At 43.1% G+C, this 25,799-nt stretch overlaps 1 protein-coding gene across 11 annotated transcripts in view; it reads left to right on the forward strand.

Annotated features, from left to right (window-relative positions):
- The first annotated feature begins 657 nt into the window (after positions 1-657).
- Positions 658-25,799, forward strand: part of TAB2 (TGF-beta activated kinase 1 (MAP3K7) binding protein 2) — a 122,793-nt gene continuing 97,651 nt past the window's right edge. The window contains exons 1-3 of one of the 11 annotated variants that reach the window (XM_065590326.1): positions 3,740-8,114; positions 10,456-10,552; positions 12,011-12,089. The gene's annotated coding sequence lies outside the window, so the exon portion shown is untranslated. Of the gene's footprint in view, positions 679-978; positions 1,371-1,634; positions 2,205-2,239; positions 3,628-3,739; positions 8,115-10,455; positions 10,553-12,010; positions 12,090-12,165; positions 12,456-25,799 lie in introns of those variants that run through there. The other 10 variants (XM_065590327.1, XM_042848236.2, XM_042848230.2 and 7 more) reach the window with 10 other exon arrangements.

The following is a 25,799-nucleotide window of genomic DNA, read 5'->3' on the forward strand; positions in this document are numbered from 1 at the left end:
AATAACTTCCTATGCGGCTCTCCCTTGTCTCTTTCCTTTCCTATTCTCCATTTTTCTTTGTAGATGCTGATGCATCTTTTCTTGTTTCTTCCCGCTATCTGTATCTTTTTCCTTGAGGGTAATTTTTAACATTTCATTTCCTCCAAACTTTTTTAGTTTGACCTACTTTCAGTGTCGTCTTCGCCCTCCCACCCCCTTTCATTACTGTACCTTCTCTTTCCATTCAACTTTCCTTGTTTTTTCTCTTTTTCTCTGCCCCTGCAGGGCTACTAAGTGCCAGGTATGCACCAGGACTGTATGCAGAAACTGCAATTACTCTTGCAGGGGGGCCTGGATTCGGGCAGTCAAGTGCCCTCAGTCACCTCTCCCTCTGCTCCCTTAGCTGACTTCAGGAGACGGCAGTGGTGGCTACTGCATCTGGTAAGGAAGGACTAGGCCAAGAGCCCAAGTGAAGTGGGGGAAGTACAGGGTAGACAGAGGATGAGGGCTGAAAAGGGTGGAAAGAAGTGGAAGGGGAAATCATTTGCATAATTGCATAAAGCTCGCACGTTGGACAACGTTTAACAGCTCTGGGCCGGCCTCCCCACTCCTCTTTCTAATTGGAAACCGGCTGGTGGTCAGCCGGCCGCAGGGAGGCTGAGCGCGCTCCCCGCGCAGACCTTGTGTGCCAGCCTGATAGTGAGGGGCAGCCCCGTCCACCCCTGGGCGAGTCCCTCTGGGTCCCAGGGGCGGCGCTCGGAGCTAGCGCTGGGGGAGGGGTGCCGGGGGGGGGGGGGTCTGTCCCATCTCGCTGGTTTGTCTTTACACCGCTCCAAGAGCAGGAGCTTTGTGGCCGCAGTGGGGAGGGGGCTGCGCGGGGGACCTTCGTCTCTCAAGCGCTCCCCTCTGGGGGACTTGGCAGCCCCAGGAGCTACCGCCTCCTGTGAGGGAGAGGCTGGGGGGTGCCCCGCCCCGCCCCCGCGGGCTCTTTCACGCCCGGGCTATTCCCAGTGCCGCACAAGCCGCCGCGCTGTTTCGCCCGAGCGGCCAGACACCGCTGCCCCGCCCCCCGCTCCCGTTAGCACTCGGGGCAGCTCTCGCGGTGTTTGGCGGCCGCCATATTGTGTGACACTATTTTGATTTGGGAGCGCAGCGAGGGGGGGGACGGGAGCGACGCGGAGCCGGAGCGGTTCCAGCTGAGGACGGGAGCGGCGCCCGCAGACACCCGCCCACCCCGAGCCTCCCGCTTCTCCCGCCCGCGGCGGCGGTGGCAGCTTGAACCTCTCCCCCCCCAGCGGCGGAAGGCTGCGGGGAGGCTCTGAGGTGTCCCCCCTGCCGGGAGGCGGCGACGCTGGTGGCGGCGGCTGCCGTGGTGGGGGAGGAGGAGGAGGGTAAGGCTGACCCCTCCGAGGCGGGCCTGGCGGCTGCTCCCCTCCCGGGGGGCTGCTCGGCCCGCAGGCCTGAGAGGGGAAGGGGCTTCTCCTGGGCGAGCCCCTGGCCCGGCTCCCCGGCCAGACATCAGCGGCCAGGGAAGCTGAGGCCTCGGCACGGGGGGGCTGTCGGTGGAGGGAGCAGCCCCCAGCGCAGTGTGCGAGACAGGGGCACTAAACGCGCCCGGCGGGGGAGCCGGGGAGGGATGGAAACTATTTCCCTTGGCGAGTCTGATGCTTTCCCTGAAGTGGAAGGGATTGGGTCGGAGGGGGGTGGCCCTGCCCCGCATCGGAGTGCGAAGGGGGTGTGAGTGTGGCTGTGCCAGTGTGCCCTGCCCCGCACCTAGGTGCGGGGGGTGAGGGAGACCCGGTCCTGCATCTCGCTGTAGGAATTGCCGCCTCCAACCAAAGAAGGAAACGAAGTAACGTTCAAAAGAGCTTGTTTGGGTGTTGGGGGTGAGGATGATGCCAAATAGCTGACAGGTGTCTGTTTGCTGAGATATTTTGCTGTTTGGGTTTGTGTCCAGTGTCAGCGGTTTGATTTGCGTATGTGTGGGCGCTCGTGTTTGCTGTCTATATTGTCTTTGCAGGATTTGGCTGCATTTTCCATCTGTAGTATATGTGGGCTGTTGGTTTCCAGTTTTCAAGTTAGTTCAATTGTTGAGAAGACACTGAAATCTTTCTAATGAAAGAGGTTTCTAACACAGTTACTTGAGACAGTTTATCTTTTGCCCTGGTATAGGATCCAAATACACTATTGAGAGGTATCTAATATGGAGCTTCATTCACTGAAAGGTATCTAGTAACGTTCTAAACAGTGAATTTTATTCAGATTGTAAACTCTTTGGGGCAGGGACCACCATCTCAGGCATTTTTACAGCACCTAAGACATGACGAATGTCACTAGGCACTACTCTAATACTACTACTAGAAGTCCTAGCTATGTTCTGTACAACAGACTTAAGGTGTCAAATGCCTATTTTAGCCATCTTAGAAAAGTAGGTGGTGGCTTGAGGGTTGCCAGAAGCTGGGACTGAGCAACAGGGGATGGATCACTTGATAATTACCTGTTCTGCTCATTCCCTCTGGGGCACCTGGCATTGGCCACTGTCGGAAGACAGGATTTTGGGCTAGATGGACCTTTGGTTTGACCCAGTATGGCCGTTCTTATGATAGACTAGATAAAGTAATGTTGTCATTTCCAAACCTTGGCTTTGCAAAGAATATACTGTGCACAGTTTTTAGCAAATTCAGTTTGGGGGTATATTTGGTATTGAATTAATAAATACAGAATCGCTGTATTAGTGTGTGCTACATCATGCTTTTGGATGCTGTATAAACTAAACTTAAGCCTCACCTATACTGGGAATTGACTGTATTTTCCGCAGTCAGGATCCAGGAACTAGTGTAGCTCAGTACACTAATCATTGACAACCATTTGCTGAAATCAGTGTTAATCGCCAGTATAGACAAGGTCAAAAATAGTAACTTACCGGAGGAGCAAGTATATTTCAATGCATTTATTTTTTATCTGGATCACCTGTAGAATGCTTTGAATCTGGGGCTTGACAAATCCAGTCTCTTCTTATGTGCTGTTGGCAAATGGGATGCTTCCCTTGACATACTACACTTTTATGGACATTGATGACATAGATCTAATCTTTCATTTAAAGAGTTGTTACCTTTGGTTAGCTCCTGCAGTACTGTCATCCCAAATCTGCGGGGGGACGGGTGCTAAACTGCAACAGAATGAAAATTGAGCTGCCTCTTGTCCATTTTCTCTGTTAGGCATAGGATTCTGAATAGCAGCAGTGAAAACTGACAAGAATTGGGCCAATCCTATGCTGCTATTTCATGGGAGATCTAGAAGTAGTAAAAGAAGCAGGCACTGAAACTGTTGGGATGACCCAAAACAAAGGAGCCCCCTTCATCTCATAGCAGCCAGAAGCTTGGGTCATGCTAGAGCAGCAGAGAAACATTCTCTGTCATACCAGTGAAGAGGGTGGAGGAAGGGGTGGTAGCAGAAACATTCCTCACACCAGCTTTTAAAGACACTATGGTGGAGCTGAGGGAACATGAAGAGAGAGTAATGTTCTTCCTTTCCAGCAGCCAGATAAGTCAGAAGGAGGGCAAGGGGCCTTGAAATTTACTACATCTACAATCTGGAGGTTGACATAAAAGATACAGTTTCTGAACTGGGTCGAGAGACAGCACCCTGGTAGGAATCCCAGCACCCTATTCCTTTCCAGCTTAGTAGATAACTTGTACATTTTTCAAGACCCATTGAATTAAATTTATTTATTCAATAGATTATTCCTGGCAAATTTTTATATTTTATATACTAATAAGTTTTAAAAGTTTTTGGCAAACTACTTGTGTATGAGAATATAAGTATTCAAATCTCAAAACAAGTTTGCTTTTTACCGTGTTGAAAATTCCTCTCAGATACTATGAGCATTTATGGTTGGAAACATTGGAAGAAATAAGTCTGTCAGGTATGATCTAGAGCTTCTGAGATAAGTATAAACTTAAGACTGAGAGATCACAGTGCTTTTTTTTTTTTTTTTTTTTTTTTTTTTTGTTCTTGAACTAGTACAAACAGAATATTGAGTGCTGTTGGTGTTTTTACAGGAAATAGAACAAAAATTCCAATGATTCAGAACTTGTAGGTGTTTTTTAAAAAGTTTTATACTTAAAGCTAAAATATTAAAATGATCAAAATGAAAGCTGAGCTGATTCTAGTGGTATATACTGTATTTACAAGATTTTTTTTTTCTTTTCAATTGTGTGTTGGAATTATCTTTAGTTTAAAAAATGTACTTCAGTGTACAGTTCCTATTTAAAGAGACTTGACAGGACAGATCCTAAAAAACCTCTTGGGTCATAGTTGGTAAACCAGTCCTAATTGGATGTTGTACTTCTAAATGCTGCTTTTTAAATAACCCTGTGGTATAGGGAGTAAGCTATCCAATTCACCACCTGATGTTGGTTTTTGAGTATTGATTCTGGTTGATATCATGAAGATATTTCATAGAATTATAGGACTGGAAGGGACCTTGAGAGGTCATCTAGTTCAGTCCCCTGCACTCATGGCTGGACTAAGTATTATATAGACCATCCCTGACAGATGGGATCTAACCTGCTTTTAAAAATCTCCAATGATGGAGATTCTACAACCTTCCTAGGCAATTTATTCCAGTGCTTAACCCTCCTGACAGGAAGTTTTTCCTAATGTCCAACTTAAACAGCCCTATTTCATTAAAATGATTTTTAGGTTTGATCTTTCTTGGCGGGAGGTGAAAGGAAGAAACCAGATCATGAAAATGTCAATCTTGTCTTGGGCTAATGGTTTTTGTAGGTCTGCCTTACTTGAATGGTTTTAGTAAAATTAGGAGACGTCTTTAACTATATTCAGCTGAGTCAGTGAACTCAATTACAGTGCAGAAAATACACAAGCAAGTATACAAATGGTCACTAACAGTTCTTTCTAAGCATATTTTGTTATGGTCAGCTCTGGGTGTCACTTATTCAGTAATACCACATTGTAGTCAACTAGGGCTAAATTACTTAACACGATTGATTTGGTGAAACCTGAACATGCAGTGTGTTTATGGTGGTATGGTATTTCTGGAACTTTTTGTGTCTACTGTTGAATGAAATGTGTTTTTAGTTAAAGAACAGTAAACTCATCTTAAGAGTTTTTCTTTTTAGAAAATTTTAGAAATTGAGATGGGAAGCAACCATATGATACACTTCATCGTGGCAGAGCAAGCACTCCAGTATAACGTGCTCAGTAGTTTTAGTTAGAAACTTATAGTACATTTCAGTGACAGAGCGAAAACAACTTCAGATCTTGAATAAAATCAGTACTTCATTTTTAGAAAAATGTTATGCATTATCAGTTTTTATAGCAATATGGAAAATGTGCATCTCCTTTATATTTTGAGCAGAGATGAAGATCAAATTTCACTTTCTTTAATTTGAGCAGTTTAAAACTTGCTCAAATCCTAGTAGCAACATGTGTGGAATTTAATTTTTCACTTGGTCTAACTTCAGGAAAATTAATGTTTCAGAATGGACAGCATTTCTGCTGTGCTTAGTAGCTAATGTATGTCAGAGTTTTGATTTAGGAGTAGAAATTAGTATAAAATACTTCAAAGAAAGTTGTGTATCAAACTGGTAGAGAATAAAGTTAGAGCTCTAAAAATCTGTTAAATATTAGCAGTTACTGTATTGCTCAATTAGCTATTGTTTACAAAAAGAAAACTACAAGAATTATCAAACTAGTTTCTATACCTATCTGCTTAGATACTTGTGTGGCCCCCATCACACAAAATATTAGTGTCTACCCAAGTATTTTAAAAATAGAAATAACAAAGAAATAAACTTACGTAAGCTTAGAATTCAGTGTCAACTTTCTCATTTAGCTGCATCTTAAAACGTATTGATCTATTTGCAGATCTATTTTACAGAAAACAGATTTTTCAGTAAATGAATGTATAATGCTGAGAAGCTTAGTGTACTGCAGCATTTTGGAGCACTTGTCCCAGAGCTGATTTGTGTGCGCTTTCCCAACATCCTTGTATTACTTGTGAAATATTTCAATAGTAGTGCAAAGCTGATAAGTGAGGATGCAGATATTAGGGATTTCTGTGTTGGTGTGTAAAAATATTTATCACTTATCTATACTGCTGTTTTGGAGGGCAGACTTTCACAAGTGACTATTGTTCCAAACCAGTCCTTGGAATCATTGTTATAAATTTGTATACCAATTCCTAAATAATTCTTTAATTTAAGAAATGGGTCACCAGCCATTGCCACTTTATGTATAGTAAGTTGAAATAGACCAACAGTTGATACAAGATAAATCCTATAAGCAACCAAACATGAGAGAGATGGCGGTGACCAAACTGTGGCCTCTGAACCTCCAGTGCTCATGTTACACCACTTGCACAGTTTTAAGTAGTGTAGTAGAAATTTTCATATGTGAAATTGGGCACAATGGTTGACATTCATGTACATACCTTTTCTGTCTCCTGTTCCCATGGGTTAGTAATGGGGCGGAGATGGATCCATCCCATAAACCATTTAAGTCTTTGTAGTAGAGTTTTTTTTTAATTGTATTTTAAACCAGGAAAGAAAGAAAGAAAGAGAGCAGTTTTGAGTAAATTAAAAGTAATGAGTAAATTTCCTGAAGATGTGGGCCAATTCCACTGTTACTCTTGCCCAAAATGTTTGCTCTGCTAATCTAACACTTAGGGTATGAAGTATCCAGGGGTAGCCGTGTTAGTCTGTATCCACAAAAACAACAAGCCCAGTGGCACTTGAAAGACTAACAGATTTATTTGGGCATAAGCTTTCATGGGTAAAAAGCCCACTTCTTCTGCATCTGAAGAAGTGGGTTTTTTACCCACAAAAGCTTATGCCCAAATAAATCTGTTAGTCTTTAAGGTGCCATCGGACTCTTTTTACTTAGGGCATGGTATGTTTTTCACTGCAGAAAAGATGTTTTCAACTCAGGTTAGCTATAATTCAGGTTAAAATAGCAGTGAGGACATAGCAACTTGGCTTTTAACTTGGGTTAGCAGCTTGATTTCAACTCCAGGCTCTACTATAAGCTTTAACTCGCCACTTTACTAAATCTTAAATGAATTATTAGTTTGTGTACTTTTGAATAATGGGGCAAAATTGGAACTTTTGTATACTTCAATGAATCCTGAAAACTTCTAATTTTGTTAAAAATGTTTCTATCTGTAAATGTAAGTAATAGGAGAAAGCAGTAGGCAAGAACTTGTTAGCAGACGCTACCAAGTTTTCCTCAGCAAATATCAAAGTATCTACTCTTAGTGGATGTTGCTCCCTGGTGGGAAAAATGCTTTCACCATTATCACTCTACATTTGTCAATGAAGAAATGAGAGATGTGTAGTTTAAATCTAGTCTCAAGGTCAAGAAAAAAAAATGTACATGGCCTGTCTGCCCAATCATACAAGGGACAGACCTGAGAGAGCAGCTCTGAAGTGGGGACTCAAAAAATTCATTTGCTATTGGTCCGTGCAATTTATGGGTTGGTATAGTGAACCAACACTTTTCCCCTCGGTCAGTCTTCCCTGTCCTTCAGTTGGCAGATTCCAGTGGTGAATGTTTTTTTTTGTGAGAGTCTGGTGTATAAATCTCCCATTGCATAGTTTGTAATTATTTAGCTGACTTACCCAGTCTCCTATTGGTATGTTCTTAAAAAGGTATATTGTACCTTTGAAAACTTCTTTTTAATGACTTAAACAAAAATTGAATGGGATATGAAAACTACACCCTATAGGAACTAACAGCTTAAACACAAGCTGCAGCCTCTAATTATTAGGAAGAGTGGTCTTTTCAGAAGAATATTTCAAAAGGAAATACCACGCTTTTTCTGATCAGAGTAAATATTTTTAAAGAAGTTTTGTTATCAATCTGCTGCTTCACGAGCTGTGACTAGTTAATGTGCTCAGCCTGATGAATGACTCTTGTTTTCCTGAAAGTTGTTTTCTATTTGTTTGTTTGTTTAAAAAAGCTTTCTACAGGGTCACAAGACCAGGGTTTGAAAAATTTCCCTAACACTAGCTCAACAGCCAAGTCCAGGTGAAAAAAGTACACTGCCACTCCCACTGGAAAACAAAACGAAAAACACGCTCAGGCAATGCAAAGGAATAAAGCAGTTGTACATTGTATGTAACTGTAGCGTTTGTCAATCAAAATTCTGTTTAATAAGCTTTTTTTTAAAAAGTAACTCTCTGCCTCTTGTGCTCTTCTTATACTTTTTTCTGGCTTCATTCCACACTCTCTCCTACTATAAGTTATGTAATATTTTGAGTATAGTGTTACCTCATTTTTCCTTTTCTCTGTATCTTGTTCTTTCCTTTTTTCTGTATTGTATTCCTTCTTCTCTCGCCAAACTTTGTGTGTTCTGTCTCACAATTCTAATGTATCTTCTCTATCTCTTCCTCTGTTGCCCATCTCCCCTCACATTCACATCTCTATACCTTTATGCACCTTCATCCAGCTCATGCACATCGCTCTATCCCTTTCTCCCCATTCCTGGTTCTTCCCCCTCTTACTTTCCAGTTAAAACAGCAATGGCCCTTGATTTCCTCTTTCTGATGAAAGGGCAGTGGTTTCAACCATTTTGCCCTCCTACCCCCATCTTAAGCAAACGGGACTGGCCGCTGGAATGTTCTTTCATGCTCTTCCTTCCTTTTAAAGGAGCAGTAGGAGCCCCTATGCAGCCCTAATCCCATGCTTGCCCCCTTCCTGTAGGGGGAAGAAGCTAGGAGCGGCAAAGGCTTTGTTCGCTGGCTTCATTCAGTTCGCTCACCTGTTCCAACTTTTAACTTCCCCTGAATTGGGCAAATGGGTTACTTTTTCAAGCCCAGCCTGTAGTCTGCCTTAGGCTATATCTCCATTAGGAATCTCAGGCTACATCTACACTACGGGGGGGGGGGGGGGTCGATTTAAGATACGCAAATTCAGCTACGCGAATAGCGTAGCTGAATTCGACGTATCGCAGCCGACTTACCCCGCTGTAGGGACGGCGGCAAAATCGACCTCTGCGGCTTCCCGTCGACTGTGCTTACTCCCACCTCCGCTGGTGGAGTAAGAGCGTCGATTCGGGGATCGATTGTCGTGTCCCGACGGGATGTGATAAATCGATCCCCGAGAGGTCGATTTCTCCCCACCGATTCAGGCGGGTAGTGTAGACCCAGCCTCAGTGAATCCCCCACCAGTATTAGCACTAATGGGACTCCTAATGTAGATGAGGCTTTTGCATCTGAATCAGTTTTTAACTTCCCTGATAGATTAAGTTGACAGGGTGCTAGTTAGAGGTATTTTTGAAAAATGGTCCGTCTGAAACAGTTGTTTTCAACATTGTCTTAAGAAGATGCCCCAAATTAGTATTTTGGTGCTTGTCTCTTCCCACATATTTGTTCCATTTTTGTTTTACTTTAGAAGTTTAAGGGATGTCGAGTTTGGCCTTCAGCAAAACAAGGGAAGGGCTTGTGGGTCTCTGAAGATGTATTTTGAGCTGTCATGCTAAATGACATTGTGGAAATTATTTTGTATAATTTGCAATCAGCCAGAGGCCTTGACTAAGATGGAGCCCCATTGTGCCAGGCGCTATACAAACATATAGTAAACAAGTCTCTGCCCCAAAAAGGCTTACAGTCTTGTTGAATAACCACATCATTCTTTATCCAAAGTATTTATTGGGTGTTGAGGGTAAATAGACTTCAAATTAAAAAGTGGATTTTAAACAGTCACCCTACTTAGCTACTAAGCTTTCAGCTGTTGTAATGACTAAATATCATTAGTTCTCCAGTGACCTTAAGCCATATCTACCCAGGGAATTTTTACAAAAACAGCATTACTAATTCCTGTTCACAGCACTGTTAATAGCACTGGCAGTTGTAATGAAGCTGGCTCTCTGGTAACTGTTTTCAGCACTGTCTTGACACGCTGCTGCCATGTAATCAAGAGGAGCAATGTTAGCTATGACTTTATTATGTTGGAGTCTGGTTGCATTTAATGTTGTTCCATGTGAAGACAGGGCTTTAGAATAGAAATAAAGGTTGACCAAAAGGTGGTTGAATCTTGAGCTGCTCTCCTATGACTTGTCACTGAGAAGCCCTGGGTTGAATTAAGAACTCGACTGACCAGCAAATTTTAAACTTGGTTAAACTGTACTGTTATCTTCGAGGCAGGGCTTAAAGTCAGTGGGGGAGGGAGGAACTGTGGTGGAACACAGTTACTTCTTCTTCTTTATAAACAGAGGACTTTGTCTTCATTTCTCAGGCTTGAGGGAGTGCATTTCTCTCAGGGTTCCGCTTTCTTAGTGGCAGGTGAGGTGAGGACTTGCCAAGCAGAGGAATCTGAATTGTGAACAAGAGGAATTGCTATTGCCTGGCTGGGAAATTTCTGGTCCTTCTTCCCAGTAGGTGGAACAGCAGCATCAACTGATCAGAGATGCAGTTCCTTTTCTGTCTCTTCTACAAAAGTTCTTTCCATTAACAGGTCAAAGAGGAGGAGAGGCTAGAAGAGCAGACACCAAATCCTCCAGCAGTTCTCTTCCTCTCTCCACATTCCAGAAGGGAAAGATTCCAGGATTCCTGTAACAGCCTATCTCCCTCTCCCTTCAATGTCCTGTAGTGAAGTAGATATGGGGTTAAGTAAATTTTGGTGAGATGTAAAAACTCTGGTTTACATGGGAACAAGGATATAGGACAGGGGTGGGCAAACTTTTTGGCCCAAAGGCCACATCAGGGTTGCGCAACTGTATGGAGAGCTGGGTAGGGAAGGCTGTGCCTCCCCAAACAGCCTGGCCTCTGCCCCCTATCCACCCCTTACCACTTCCCACCACCTGACTGCCCCCCTCAGAACCTCCCAACCCATCCAACCCCCCTGTTCCTTGTCCCCTGACTGCCCCCTCCCGGAACCCCTGCCCCCTATCCAACCCCCCTACTCCCTGTCCTCTGAGTGACCTCCCAACCCCTGTCCACATCCCTGCCCCCTGATGGGCCCCCTGGGACTCCCACTCCCAACCCTCCCTGTTTCCCATCCCCTGACCGCCCTCCCAGAACCTCCGCCCCATCCAAACCGCCCCCCTCCTCCCTGACTGCCCCCCAGGACTCCCTGCCCCCTTACCAGCAGCAGGAGCTCGCGGCCGCGACACCCGGCCAAAGCCAGCTGCACTCCCCACGCTGCCCAGTGGGAGCGGCAGGCCAGAGTGCGGCCTGTGCAGCGGTCTGGCTGTGGGGGAAGGGGAATAGCAGGGGAGGGGCCAGGGACTAGACTCCCCAGCTGGGAGCCCAGGGGCTGGGCAGGACAGCCGGCCTGCGGGCCGTAATTTGCCCATGTCTGATATAGGATTAAAACAGAATCTTGGAGGGGCCAAGTGATGATGGAGGAGTGAATTTTAGGGAAATCCAACTCAAAAAAACAAACCAGAAGAGGAGGTAGGGAAAACAGTGGAGAGATAAAAGGAAGATGTACTGTAAATTTAGTAGACACAAAATAATACATTTTAAAATTATTGGAGGTTGGTGCTGAAATGTTGCAATAAAAATACTCAATATAAATGTGAGGAGTGCATGATTGTGTGTGGCAGAGAGTTAGGGAGAGATGCACAGTCTCCAGTATTTGTATGGCTAGGATGGGAAAATAACTTGCCCTGAGCCTGGTTTTTTGGTTTCTTTGTTTGCTTTACTAGCCTCTAACTTGCCTCTGACAAGTTACGGACAAATACTAGATAACTTAACTTTTTTGTGTTAGTTCAAAAAGAGACATTTTACCATCGTAATATTTTCTAAAATGCAGCCGATTATATCTTTAAAAAAAAATTGGAGGGAAAGGGTGCTCATTTTTATTTGTTTTTGTAGCAATTTCTGTTCTCCATCCCTGCCAAATTGAAACTATGGCATTTATAAGAATTGATGTGTGAAGTATCAGGGATGTGGCCTCCACAGCAGGATGTGTACATGCACAATTGCATGCAGTTTGTCTTGCTTGGTTGGCCCTTTGTTGGAACTCCTTTCAGCTACATTTCTTTTTCCCTTTTTCTTTCCCATAGTGCAACCCATCACCACAAGATGATGCAGTGCCACATCACAACATTACTTTGAGACCTGTCACCAAGACCACCAAAACTGGTGAGCTTCCCCTCCTGCTTTGCTCTGTTTTAACTACTGTTCATAGGAGTTCTGGAACATTAGCTAAACTGCCTTCTTGCTTACTCATTCATCTTTGAAAGTGACAGAAATATTGTAAAGGAAAAAGGCAATATTTTTGTCACACATTTGATTAAAATATTGCCAATATTAGGGCCCTCTTAATTTTTTTTTTCCAATTTTTTGCTGCTACTTAGGAAATCTGTCAACTGTTGTTGGAACAGCTTTTCATGAAGTGATGTTTGAAACAGAGGTCTGAGCTGAAGGCTGTCTTAGAAACAGAAGCATTCGGTCAGCCCCCCCAAAAAAAGGTTTCATTTATGGACACTGCATAACTTTTTTCAGGAGGTACGGCTTTTAAACAGGTTCCTGTAACTCAATGCCTGCTGCAGAGAGATTCAGCAGATTAGTAAATAGATGCTGTTGTCAGGCACATGACTGCATCTGATATATGGCTTGAAAAAATCTCTTCACTTAGGCTGAATAGGAAGCTTTTCCAGTGTTCTGCCATCAACTTCTGCAGAATATAAGGTTTCATATAAAATAAAGTTTCTATTCCTTTCTGGTTACAAAGATAACCTACCGAGTGTGAACCACTTATGCTGTCTCCTAAGTTTGCAGAAGTCTAATGTGCCTCTGCTCCAATGTGCTTTGCCAAACTACAACAATGTGATATTAACAAAATTGGTCAGTTTCAAAGCTGCTATTGAGAGCACTAATGGGCAACACTTAAACTGATAAGTTTTGCGCTGCTGTTCATTTACACAGATTTTTAAACTGTACAATGGGCAGACATGGAAGCTGTTCACTGGGAGAAGAGGCTAGGTGAGGAGACACTCCTCTGGCATCAGCCAGAAAGTTGAAGGAAAGTAAAGTAGTAAAGAACGATACAAACCCCAGTAGCAGCCAGGTCACACTGCAGTTAAGGGTGGAAATAGTGCAGTCTTTAGGGACTGGAGATGGGTGGGGCATTTCAAATGTATCACTGTGTGTTTCACATATAGGATTCACGGACTGTACCCTGTAGGATCCTAGCGTTCTTCCCTTTCCCAGCAAGAGAGGCTGGTTGGCTTTTTTGTAAGGCATTATTCCTGAATGTTGGTGCCCCACCTTCCATTTCGCGGTAAAATCCTGGCCCCATTGAAATCAATGGGGGTTTTGCAATTTACTTCAGTGGGGCTAGGATTTCACCATGGGTCTCCAGCTTGCTTAGTAGGACATTAGCAAATGAGTAGACTAGAACAAGAGAGAAGGAAAGATTTGTAGGATGAGTTAGAAAATAGAAGTACAGTTTGTAAATAGAAATACCTTTTTTTAGGGAAAGGAAAAGACAGTTAAAACGAGGTGTAATAACTGGGACTAGGTGAAAAGTGTTTGCAAAGATACTTCAGTGTCATTACTATTGAACTGCTTTTTACAGTGTTCAACCAGCTCTTCAGCTGGTTACATAATATTTGACAGTTAATTACTGGTGAAATTCAATTAATAAAAAAAGTGCTATTCGATCAGCTATATTGAGTTTAACTTTGAAAAAATATGAAGTAGATAGTTGATTAACATGTTAAAACTAAATCTAGAATACCAAGTGTACAACTATTGTGTCCTTTAAATCTCTGGATTGGGATTGTCTCTGTGCATTGCCTTGGGATCATGGCAGCACAGGTATCCATCCTGACTAGTAGGTTTAGACTTCAGGTTAGCAGGTATTAAGTGGATTTTTGTCAGACACATACCTAATGCAGGTGTCAAAATATGTATAAATACTTTTTAGAACTGCACACTGTCTCTCATGGATATGTTTAAGGTTAATCGAGCTTTATCTGGATTCTAAAATTTGACTTCAGCTGTTTCGTGGCAGAGTAATTGGATGTATTATAATTGTAAGAAGATTTAAATATAATTTTTACTTTGACTTTTAGTTTCAAGGAATTTCCCTATAACCTACAGTATCTTGAAGTCAAAGTAACATCTAATGGTACTAGCAGAGTTGATGAGGGCTGCAAGCTTCCTTCCTGTTGAAATTGGCCAGCAGACCAATACAAACTGTAGCTTGTGTTTTCTTCAATGCAGATCCAATGGCAACTCTGCGGAATGTGTTTTCCACTCACCAGCAATGAGCAGAAAGTGCTTGCCAACACAAATGAGATCCTGAAATCTGCAACATTTCTTCACAGAATATAGTTCTCACACTGAAACAGTTGTTTAGCCAGAAAAGTAGACAGAAGGAGTATGCTAGCATGAATTACTGTAAAACTAGTTTTCTGGTTTGAAGTCTGTTGGGAATCCGAAAGAAATGGCAAAACAATATTTCAGTTTTCTGTCTTGGGGTCCCCAGTGATGCTCCCTGTTTGTGATAAAGGCAAGATATTGCTTTAGGTTGTCATGATAATGAGTGTGGTAAAAATGCTCTTAAGTCAGCAGTGTTAACAATATGATATGTTAAACTTCTATAATTTTATATTTTCCAACACGCTAATCTTTCTAATATTGTCTATCATTTCTGACTAGTGCATTTTTTTTTAGTTTGGTAGAAGTATAGCACTGCAGCTTTAATTGTGGCTTTTGAACTTAAGGATTGTATGCTTGCTTACACTGAGGATTTTATCATAAATAGGGCTTTATACTTGACCCCTTTATGTCTACCTAATTTATCAAAAAGCTTTGTATCATTAAAAGGAATGATAAACTTTTTCCTTTTATCATTTGTTCCAGAAAAGAGAAGAAAATCTTCTCTTATCATGAAATTATAACATAAGCACAAAGTTTTATTCATACCTTTGTTCTTGCCAGTTTCTGTGGAAAAAGTCCACATCTGCATTTTTAAATTAGCCCTGCCCATAACCCACATTTTAGTATTTTTGCAGGGAAAGCATTAAAAAATTGGAATGGGTGAAAATTTGAATCCTTCTCAAATACGAGGTTAAGTATAATACTGTACCACTTTATCTGCATAAAATTGGTCCTCTGCTCTTCTAAAAGTTGGACAGATTTTATTAACTGAGGATCTTTTGGCTTTGTTACATGGTAGTATCCTGTATCTGTGTTTTCAGTTGAAAAGAAAATATCCAGACCTCCAACTTTACTTGAGTCTCATGAAATTGTTGAGAACTGCCCCATATTTTATCATAAAAATGAAGTTTTTAGCTTTGTATTTTTAGCTTCCTGGAAACATCTGGTGCCTTGCCATAGCTACGAATAGAGGAAAAAAATTAAAACTTTTTTTGTATAAACTAGAGAGAGAAACAAATAGCTAGAATTTCACAGTTGTGAATTGTACTTCGATGAAAATCATTGGAAACTTCAAATTATTTTACAGATGTTAATCACCATGTCTATTTTGAGGTATTTAACAGATGCCTATTACCTTGGTATCTATGCATCAAACTTAATTATTTAGAAAACACAAATTCCAGAAGGTGTAGAAGAGGCGTTTTAACCATCTCATTATTCTGAATTGTGTGTTTGGGTTTTTCCCCCCTCTTTTTTTTGGTAAGAAGTTATTACTTGAGAGAGGTTTTGTTGAAAAGATCAGATGCACAGGGCCACATGTATTCCATGATTACATGACTGTAGAATCCACCCCTTACCACAAAATTGTGCTCTAGAATCAAAAGTTGCATTTCAAATTGTTTTTAACCCATGTTGCAAAGATAACCTTCCAAATGGGAGGAGTATAAATTGAAGCATAAGTGCCTTCCTGGGCTTGTAAACAGCATGGAACAATAGCTTCAAGAGACATGTGAACTGCTCACATTCATCACAATAGGGTATTAACTCTCTAGAATCTAGTTATGACAATTTAAATTTTGACATGGTTAGTTACTAGGGCTGTCGATTAATCGCAGTTAACTCGCGCGATTAACTAATAAAAAATTAATCGCGATTAACCGCAGTTTTAATTGCCTTGTTAAACAATAGAATACCAGTTGAAATTTATTAAATATTTTTGGATGTTTTTCAAATTTTCAAATCTATTGATTTCAATTACAACACAGAATACAAAGTGTACAGTGCTCACTTTATATTACTTTTGATTACAAATATTTGCACTGTAAAAATGACAAACCAAAGAAATAGTATTTGTCAGTTCACCTCATACAAGTACTGTAGTGCAGTCTCTTTATCATGAAAGTTGAACTTACAAATGTAGATTTTGTTGTTGTTGTTACATAACTGCACTCCATAACAAAACAATGTAAAACTTTAGCGCCTAGAAGTCCACCCAATCCTACTTCTTTTTCAGCCAATCGCTAAGAGAAGCAAGTTTGTTTACATATGCGGGAGATAATGCTGCCTGCCTCTTATTTACTTGCCTTATATTTTCTGGATTGAAGTAGCATACTTGCTTGTAAATGGTATCTTCTGGAAATACCACTTTCTGGTCCTTTTTAACAGAAGAATATGTTCTCATGTGGAAGTTGTGGAGAGGAGAAAAGACGAGTGTCTTCCATGAAAATCCTAGATAGCTCAGTTTTGAGCCCAAGTATTTATAACAAAATTATAGCTCCTCACTGGAGCTAATTTCTGTCTTAAAGACGATCCCATTCGTGAGTTGGGAAAATACCTGTGTGTGTATTTCTGTATATAAAGACATAGGGCTACTGTAGCGGGGTGAATGCCCGCTCCAGCCCTGAAGGGGTTGGAAAAGCCCTGCAGAAGGCTGTGGCGGAGTAAAGGAGCAAAACCCAGCTGACTGGGGAAGTGGCTGCAGCTGGGGCCACGCCCCAAACTGAGCCACTCAGCCTTATAAGAAGGCCAGGGTAGTCAGAGCAGAGGAATCTCTCTCTGACAGGAGAGAGAGAGAGAGACAGGCCTGGCTGCAGGGAGCTCACCTGGGGACCTAGAGTAAGGCAGGGCTGGGGAAAGGCCTTGGGGGCTGGGAAGCCCTAGGCCAGCAACTCCCCAGGCTGCACGGCCTGGTCCTAGGCCCAAATAGGTATTGGGGTTGCACAGGGGCAGCCAGAGAGTGGGTAACGGCAGCCAGTCCAAACCCCCTTGTTGCTGGTGATGATTGACTGATAGGCTGCAGTCTGTCCCAGGGCGGGGGGGCTAGATGGTGACTGGCAGTAGCCACAACTGAGGTGACATTGGGATAGGGGTGGGGGTTCCCCTGGGTGGGGAGACCCAGAGAGAGAGAGTGGGGTACTGCCAGGGGGGGCAGCACCTAAGCCAATGGCACCGGGGTCTGGGATGGACACGGGGGCCAAAGACAGGCAGGACACCTGGCCTGCAGAGGGCGCTCCGGAGGCTGGTGAGCTAATTCCTGAGACGACCAGGGAGGAGGCGCCGCAGGGGTGAGTCCGCGCCTGATTACAGTTACACGCAGGATTCATGTGATACAGAAACAAGGCTCTTTGCATCTCTGTTCCCAGTGGTGGCACACTATATCATCTCCTGTGCTCTTGCTTAGAATCTTTCCTGCCCTGAGTCCTACCTTTTCTCTCTGGGGTTGTCCACGTGGAGACTGGGGCCTGGTCAACACTGAAAACTTAAATTGACATAGTTGTAGTGCTCAGGGGTGTTCTTAAAAAATAAAAATTCATACCCCTGAGTGTAGCTGCTATGCTGACCTAATCTTTGCTGTAGGTTCAGCTATGTCAATGGAAGAATGTTTTTGTCAACCTAACTACTGTTTCTCGGGGAAGAGGAGTTTCTATAGGGAACGGAAAAACACCTTAATCTACACTTTAGGGTTACAGCAGCATAGTTATGCTGAGATAGGGCTCCTGTAGTATAGACGTGGTCTGAGTGTGTACCAAGCCAGAGTGTAAATCTATAGCACGCTAGTCTGCTCTACGCTAAGTCACTGTGAGTACGACTACTTTGCAATAAAACATCCGCAGCATGGCCCTGGCTGGCCCATGTCACCTGACACAGGCTTGGGTTGCAAGGCTAAAAATTGCAGAGTAGACTCTCGGGCTGGAGCCTGGCCTCTGAAACCCTGCAAGATGTGGGGGGGTCTCAAAGCCCTGGTTCTAATCTGAGCTGGAATATCTACACTGCAATTTTTAACCCTGTAGTCCAAACTCTGGAAGCCTGAGTCAGTTGACCCTGGCTCTGAGGCTCACTGCCTCAAGGTGTTTTTTTTTTTTTTTATTGCAGTGTAGACATATCCTGTATGTGTCTCTGGCTCCTCTGGAATTTTCTATTAACTTCATTTATTTCTGTTTTCTTTGTTTTGTCTTTTTTTCTCTCTCCCACATACTATTTTTTGTGTTCTCACACTAGATCATTCTCCCATAACCAGTCCCATGTGCAGGTGTAGGTGTACATATGCTTAGTTAGACTGCCATGGCAACTCTTTGATTGGTGGATGGTGGTTGGGGTAACTATCCTTACCCAACTGCCACCTCTTTCTTGGTCTGAGAAGGAAACTTAGGAGTCAGGGAACAGCTGGGGTTGAGGAAGGAGTGGGAGGCCCAGAGCCTAGGAAGGAACTATCTTGTGCATGAGGAGAGGGCTTTGAACCTCAAGAAGAGCTAAGGGATCCAGAGCAGAGAAGGAGCTGCAACTGTGGCTACTTAGGGCAGAGGTGGTCCCCAAGGAAGAACTAGAGCAGCAGGCACATCAGGCTTTCTACACTAGAGAATTTGGACCAAGAAGCAGTTCCTGACTGAGAGGTTTGTGCTTTAGAGTAACCCAGTACGGAGTGCTAGAGAAAAAGAAAGTTGATAGGCTGGCAAGGTATAGCAGCATTGGACAGATTTGCTGCCCATGCTGTGTGCTGTTGGTCTTGGCTGTTGCTTTCTTTTGGTCATCTTGGGCAGAAGTTCAGACCCTTCATACATCCTCAGCACAGTGAGAACACAGGATCACACTTAGCTTTTCAATGTTTTTGTCCATTTTTTCTCTATTTTTTTAATATTGGTTTTGCTTCCCTTGTGTTAACTTTTAATCCTGTCTAACTGCCTGTTCCCTCTGAGGCATCTTTGTTTTCTTTTGAGCTCCTGTTCCCTAAATCAATTATTAGTCTTGCAATAACACTTAGAGGTCCCAGTGTGCTAGGCATTATAAACCATATATAAGAAACGTTGCTGCCCCAAACAGTTTCCATTCTAAGTCAGTGATGTCCATCTGTTTCATCCTGAAGGCAGAACATATTTCAAAACACAAAGGGCCACAATTTTACCCTTCTTAGCTTGCTCAGTGAGCCAAAATTCAGTGTCTTGTTTCCTGCAGGGGGAGAAACTGATGAGTCAGGTAGCTCTTTGCAATCCTGTTTATTTACAAAAAGTGTACCCATAGTCCGTTTTCCTGAACATAGTAGGAATCAAAGAGGTGGCAATTTCTTTGCTCATAATTCCAAGCCTTTTTCCAAAAAACTCTATTGGCTTTTTCTCAAGACCATGTTACTAGTGTGTGTTTTTTTGTTTTTGTTTTGTTTTTTGTTTTGTTTTGGGGTTTTTTTGCTGTCTCTTGGTTTTCCTGCTGCCTTCTGTCTTCTTCTGAGTTCTGACTCTCTCTCACACCTCCACTCAATAATTCCCACCCCCTTTGTGTTTGCATTTAGACCCCAAAGGAGACCCCTCAGACTGCATGGCTCAACTCCTACTCCTCTCTGGCTGTGCTGATCTATTGGGGCAGTAGCTTCCATTGTTTCAGCTGTTGATAAACAGAGGCATTTAGCCTGAATGGAAGGTGGTTATGTTTGTGACATGGCAAACCAACTAACGTGTGTATGACCCATAACAACTTAATAAGCGGCATTGCAATTGTAATCAGGATAATTCACTTGTGTGGATATTAAAGAAAATTAATTAGCCTAGCAATCTCCAACCCATTCACTTTGTATCGATAAGAATAATTACGAAGTGTATTTGTCTTTTTATTTATATCCTGTTAGAAGTTTACCAATGTAATCAAACTAGCTTATAGATATTAAGTCCCATTCATGTCTTAATTGTCTTTACATTATGTATGCTACTGTATAAAGTTAACCTTAAGATCAAAGATGTGAGCTATTGCAGGAAACTAATAATATCTATATTGTCTTCATCTTCTCTATCCCTGTTTATAATGAATGACCGGCAGTGGCCTTATGTAAATCAGTGTAAATAGATTACCTGTCTATGCACAGGAAATAGAATTTTAACTTCAAAGGATGGGTCAGTGTGTGCTCAAGAAAGAAGGATCCGCAGTCGAATGCTGTGTTCAAAACACTTGACTGCTTGTTTCAGCTATAAAAGAGAAATCTCAGGCCTGATCCTGCTACCTCTAGTTTGCTGAACTTTAAAAAGGGAAAGTTTAAACTGTGGAGCTGAGATCTTCCAAGTAGTTACTTGGAATACCCTGGAAAATGCATAGAAAGACTCTAACGTACTCTACATCTAAGCTGTCATTTGAAGTCTACTCTTTGGAATGCTTCCAGGGAGACTTTTGTGCAAACCAGCACACTCACCATCAATGCTACAATTCTGATCTAAGGACTTGGCAATCTTTTGTAATGTATGTGATTCTTTTAACCATTTAATAACTCTTCTTTTTCTTATTAATAAAGTCTTTAGTTAATTGATTAAGGATTGGCTGACAGCCTGATATTTGGGTAAGATTTGAAATCTCTCTCTCTCTCTCCCTCGAGAGAGAGAGAGAGAGATATCTGGGGGTGAGTGTCTGAACCTTAGGGATTGATAGAACCTCATGTATGGTGAATTGGGTTTTCAGTAACCTCTCATCATATAAGACCAGTTTGTCTGGATGGGAACTGGCTGGAATGCCTAAAGGGGACTGTATTTTAGCTTCTTGTTAACCACTGTGGTGCTACAGAAGCTCCTTTGTTCCTGGTTTGGTGAATCTAATTATAGAATAAACCACCAGGTTTTGGGTTGTGTTTGCCCTTTTTCTTGCAGTCTGCCCTGAATGTGGCATTGTCAGTGGTGGTCCATTCTAAGCGCTGGTCACAATGTTGACCAGCTTCGGTGAGCTTTTTGACTGCCCATAGATCAGACAGCTTGCTGGGAATAATCTAGCCTGTAGTATAATAAATATTTTGGGGCAAATTCTCTTTCCTGAAACTACCCATAAGTCTTCTGTTGATGATTCCCCTGGCATGGTGAGTACCCAGTAGGTGTTGAGCCAGAGTAGTTGGCTTCTACACTTCCCTTTCCACAGCCTCTGGTGCAGAGGATATGTTAAGGAGCAAGAAGAGAGAACTTGCTGTGCTCCTGCTATCTCTGCTAGGAGCACTGTACTAGTGTAGGCAAAGCCCTCCTGGGATGGGTGCAGCTATACCAGCAAAGCTAACTTTGTATTAGTGTAGTAAAACCAGTCCTGGAAGTGAAATCAGCTACACTAGGCGCTTTTGTTGGCACACTATCACAGGGATCACACCTCTCCATACCCTTGACTGACTGTTATGCTGACTGGCTTTTACCTGGTGTATGGTCTCTTGGGAACAAGTGACCTAATGTAAGTTAGAGCAGCCCCCAATCTGTTTTAACCTGTGCTCGGCCTGGGGCAGAGAATGAGGCAGCTGTAGTTTAGTGGTTGGTTCTCCACTTCTCTTCTACACCTCTTCTCCCCCAGCCTGGGCAGCCCTAGATAGCTGGATTGAGAAGGGGAGCCATTCTTTGCTATATCTCCCACAGGTTGGCAGGAAAGTAGACAACGGAGCAGTCCTGCGCTCTTCTCCCTTACTTGAAATGCAGCAAGTAGCCTGCAGTGGCAGCTCTTGAGCAGCTGCAGCAGGGAAGGGACCGCCTCTGCTCAGAGCACTTCTTATTCACCTTGGGTGAATGGGGACTATAAGGACAGCAGGGGGGGGAGGGAGGGTGGCAGTGCCTCACCCCTAGCCTGTAGCCACAGGCTGATTCAAACAACTCAGCTTAAAAATTGTAGGACATGGTTCAGGGAGCACATTTTCAATTCATAATAGAATTGAAATTTTTTGCTCAATACAGTTGCCTTTTAGGGACACATGTTAAACACCACTGTTTTAAACAAATGATCATTGGAGAAGGTGATTCCAGGTAAAAACAGAGTTGTGGTGGGTAACCTTGTTAGTTCCATGACTTTTGCATATGTCTTTTTGTTTTCACATGAACTTCAGAAGAAGTCATGGGATAAGGTGGCAAGGGAAAGACCAAAAAAAAATAGACTGATGGGGACTTTCATAGGTCATATAGCCCAGTCATCTGCACTGAGGTGGGACTTAGTAGTATCTAGACCCTCCCTAACTTGTTCTTAATAACCTCCAATGACTGAGATTCCACGGTCTCCCTAGATAACTTTGTTCCAGCGCTTAACTACCCTTACAGTTAGGAAGTTTTTCCTAATGTCTAACGGTAACCTAAATCACCATTGCTGCAGTTTAAGCCCATTACTTCTTGTCCTGTCCTCAGTGGATAAGGAGAACAAGTTTTCACCTTCCTTTTTATAACAACCTTTTATGTACTTGAAGACTTTTATCATGTCCCCCCTCAGTCTTCACTTCTTCAGACTAAACAAACCCACTTTTTCAGTCTTTCCTTCTAGGTCATGTTTTCTAGACCTTTAATTTGTTGTTGTCCTCTGAATTTGCTCCCCAATTTGTCCACATCTTTCCCAAAGTGTGGTGCCCAGAACTGTACACGCTACTGGAATTGAGACCTTATCAGTGTTGAGTAGAGTGGAAGAATTAATTCTTGCTTACAACACTCCTAATACATCCCAGAATGTTGTTTGCTTTTTTTGTGGGGGGGAGGAGGAAGGCAACAGTATTACATTAACTCATATTTAGTTTGTGATTCACTATAACCACCAGATCTTCTTCTGCAATACCTCTTCCTAGGCGGTCATTTTCCATTTTTCTATTTGTGCAATTGATTATTCCATCGTAAGTGTAGTGCTTTGCATTGTCCTTATTGAATTTCATCCTACTGTGTTTATTTCAGACCACTTCAATTTGCCAAGCTCATTTTGAATTCTAATCCTGTCCTCTAAGCACTTGTAGCCCCTCCCAGCTGGGTATTATCTGCAGACTTTATAAGTGTATTCTCTATGCCAGTATCCAAATCCCTTATGAAGTTATTAAATAGAACTGGACCCAGGACGGATCTCTGTAGGACCCAACTGGATATGTCCTTCCAGCTTGACTATGAATCTTTAATTACAGTTTTCCAACCAGTAGTGTATCCATTTTATAATAGGTTCATCTAGGCTATTTTTCCCTTGTGTGTGTGTTTTTTTTTTTTTAGGTCATGTGAGACAGTATCAAAAGCCTTATGAAAGTTGAGACCTATCACGGCTACTGCTTTCTCCCTATCCACAAGGCTTATTACCCTGTCAAAGAAAGCAGTGTTGCCAACTCTAGTAATTTCATCACAAGACTTGTCATATTTAGTATGACCACAGTTTCTAGATTACTTGAGAATTTCAGGTTTCGGAGTAGCAGCCGTGTTAGTCTGTATCCGCAAAAAGAACAGGAGTACTTGTGGCACCTTAGAGACTAACAAATTTATTAGAGCATAAGCGTTAACTTAGTTTCTACCCCTTACTGTTCAAGAGAAGATTTTGAAAACGTGGCATCTCAAGGTGGGGGGGGGAAAACAGAAGGTAAATAGACTCCTATTTATTTATTTCTCTAATCATAATTGTTGAGAATCTACGATTTTCGAAGAGTTGGCTTGACAGTAGTGAGAAGGGACTTGAGGATGCTATGGGGAAAAGACAAAGAAGATGTGGGGGGGAAGGGAAAAGGAGGAAGGGAAAAATGGAGATGAGCAGAAAGTGAGGTGAGCTTTGAGGGGGTTGTGAGGGGCAGTGTGGGAGAGAGGGTGAAGCAAAATGCTAATCAGAAGTGAGGAAAGAATGTCAAACATTTTCCAAAGTTGGAATCTGACATTGCCAGAGGGTAGGAAGGTGTGAGGGTGTGCTATAAGCTCCACTGTCAGCTGCTTCTGTGGACAAGTCTTTGGCTTCTGTGCTGGCTTTGCCTTTTGAGTTTCTCCTCTAAACCCAACTTGCGGGGGGTGGGTGGGGGAGGGGACTACATGGGGCCTAGTGCCCATTTTCTACAGAACTTTCAAGAACTTTGACTCCATCATTCATTTCATTCTGTTAAAGGGAAGTAGTTGACAGTGTTTTAGGCTAGGTCTACACTACCCGCCTGAATTGGCGGGTAGAAATCGACCTCTCGGGGATCGATTTATTGCGTCCCGTTGGGACGCGACAATCGATCCCTGAATCGGCGCTCTTACTCCACCAGCGGAGGTGGGAGTAAGCGCCGCCGACAGAAAGCCGCAGAAGTCGATTTTGCCGCCGTCCTCACAGCGGGGTAAGTCGGCTGCGATACGTCGAATTCAGCTACGCTATTCACGTAGCTGAATTTGCGTATCTTAAATCGACTCCCCCCTGTAGTGTAGATGTACCCTCAGCTTGACTAACACTAGAGGAAAAGAATCACTGCTAGTGTCAGTTTCTTTTCTCTCTGCCTCCTTTTTGCTTGTTCTCCTTTTCAGATACCCTTAACAAGAAGAAGAAAATGATTCCTTTACATTGTCATGGCCATGTCTCTTACACAGCAGCTCTTTCGTATTTGTGCTTTGAAACTGAATCAGAATATATTATTATAATCAATTTCAAATTGCTGCAGATTTTGGGCATGTATAATTGTGCAAGTGCATTTGTATATTGTGATTGAAATGGGAATTCTGCAGTATTTTCATAGCTGAGTAAATAACAAAATGTGGACCTAAGTAAATGTGCCAGTACTGCAATTTGGTGCCAAATTTAAGGCTCTGCAATTTGTATACATTACTAAATGAACTCAGTTCAGTTCATTTGGCATACTCAGTTCAAGGGAGTCCCAGAATTGGAATTGCAGGGTTGTTTCAGGTCAGGATTGAGGTGCATTGGCAGAACTGTTTGAGAATATGTGCACAGTGCCTTCCTGCAGTATCCCTGGACTAAATTAATGTTAATATAATGAGCCTTATTTTTATTCAAAACTTGAATGGACAGTCTAGGTTGTAAAGCAGGGGTAGGCAACCTTTCAGAAGTGGTGTGCCGAGTCTTCATTTATTCACTTTAATTTAAGGTTTCGTGTGCCGGTAATACATGTTAACGTTTTTTAGAAGGTGTCTCTCTCTAAGTCTATATTATATAACTAAACTATTGTTGTATGTAAAGTAAACAAGGTTTTCAAAATGTTTAAGAAGCTTCATTTAAAATTAAATTAAAATGCTGATCTTACGCCGCCGGCCTGCTCAGCCTGCTTCCAGCCTGGGGTTCTGTTCACCTAGGCCTGCGGCGGGCTGAGCAGGGCCTGCGGCCGGGAACCCAGACCTGGGGGGGTGGGGTGGGTTTCAGAGGTCAGGGCAGTGGGGGGGGGTGTTCAGGGCAGAAGGCCGGAGGTGTGGGGGGGGTTCAGGGGTCAGGGCAGAAGGCTGGCAGGTGTGGGGGTGCAGGGCAGAAGGCTGGGTGTGGGGGCGGTTCAGGGCAGAGGGCTGGGGTGTGTGTGGAGGTGCAGGGCAGAAGGCTGGGTGTTGGGGGCGACTCGAGGTCAGGGCAGAGGGCTGGGGTGTGTGTGTGTGGGGGGTGCAGGGCAGAGCGGCTCATGGCAGGGGGCTGGGAGGGATATGCCCTGTTCTACCCCCTTCCTCCAGGCTCCGTCCCTACTTCTCTGTCTACTCTACGGAGCAGTGAGCACGCTGCTGCTCGGCTCTGCTCCGCTCCCCCTCCCACTCGCAAGGGCCATCGCTGGCAGGGAGAGGGAGG

Source organism: Chrysemys picta, chromosome 3 (genome assembly GCF_011386835.1).
Source record: "Chrysemys picta bellii isolate R12L10 chromosome 3, ASM1138683v2, whole genome shotgun sequence".
Classification (NCBI taxonomy): domain Eukaryota; kingdom Metazoa; phylum Chordata; order Testudines; family Emydidae; genus Chrysemys; species Chrysemys picta.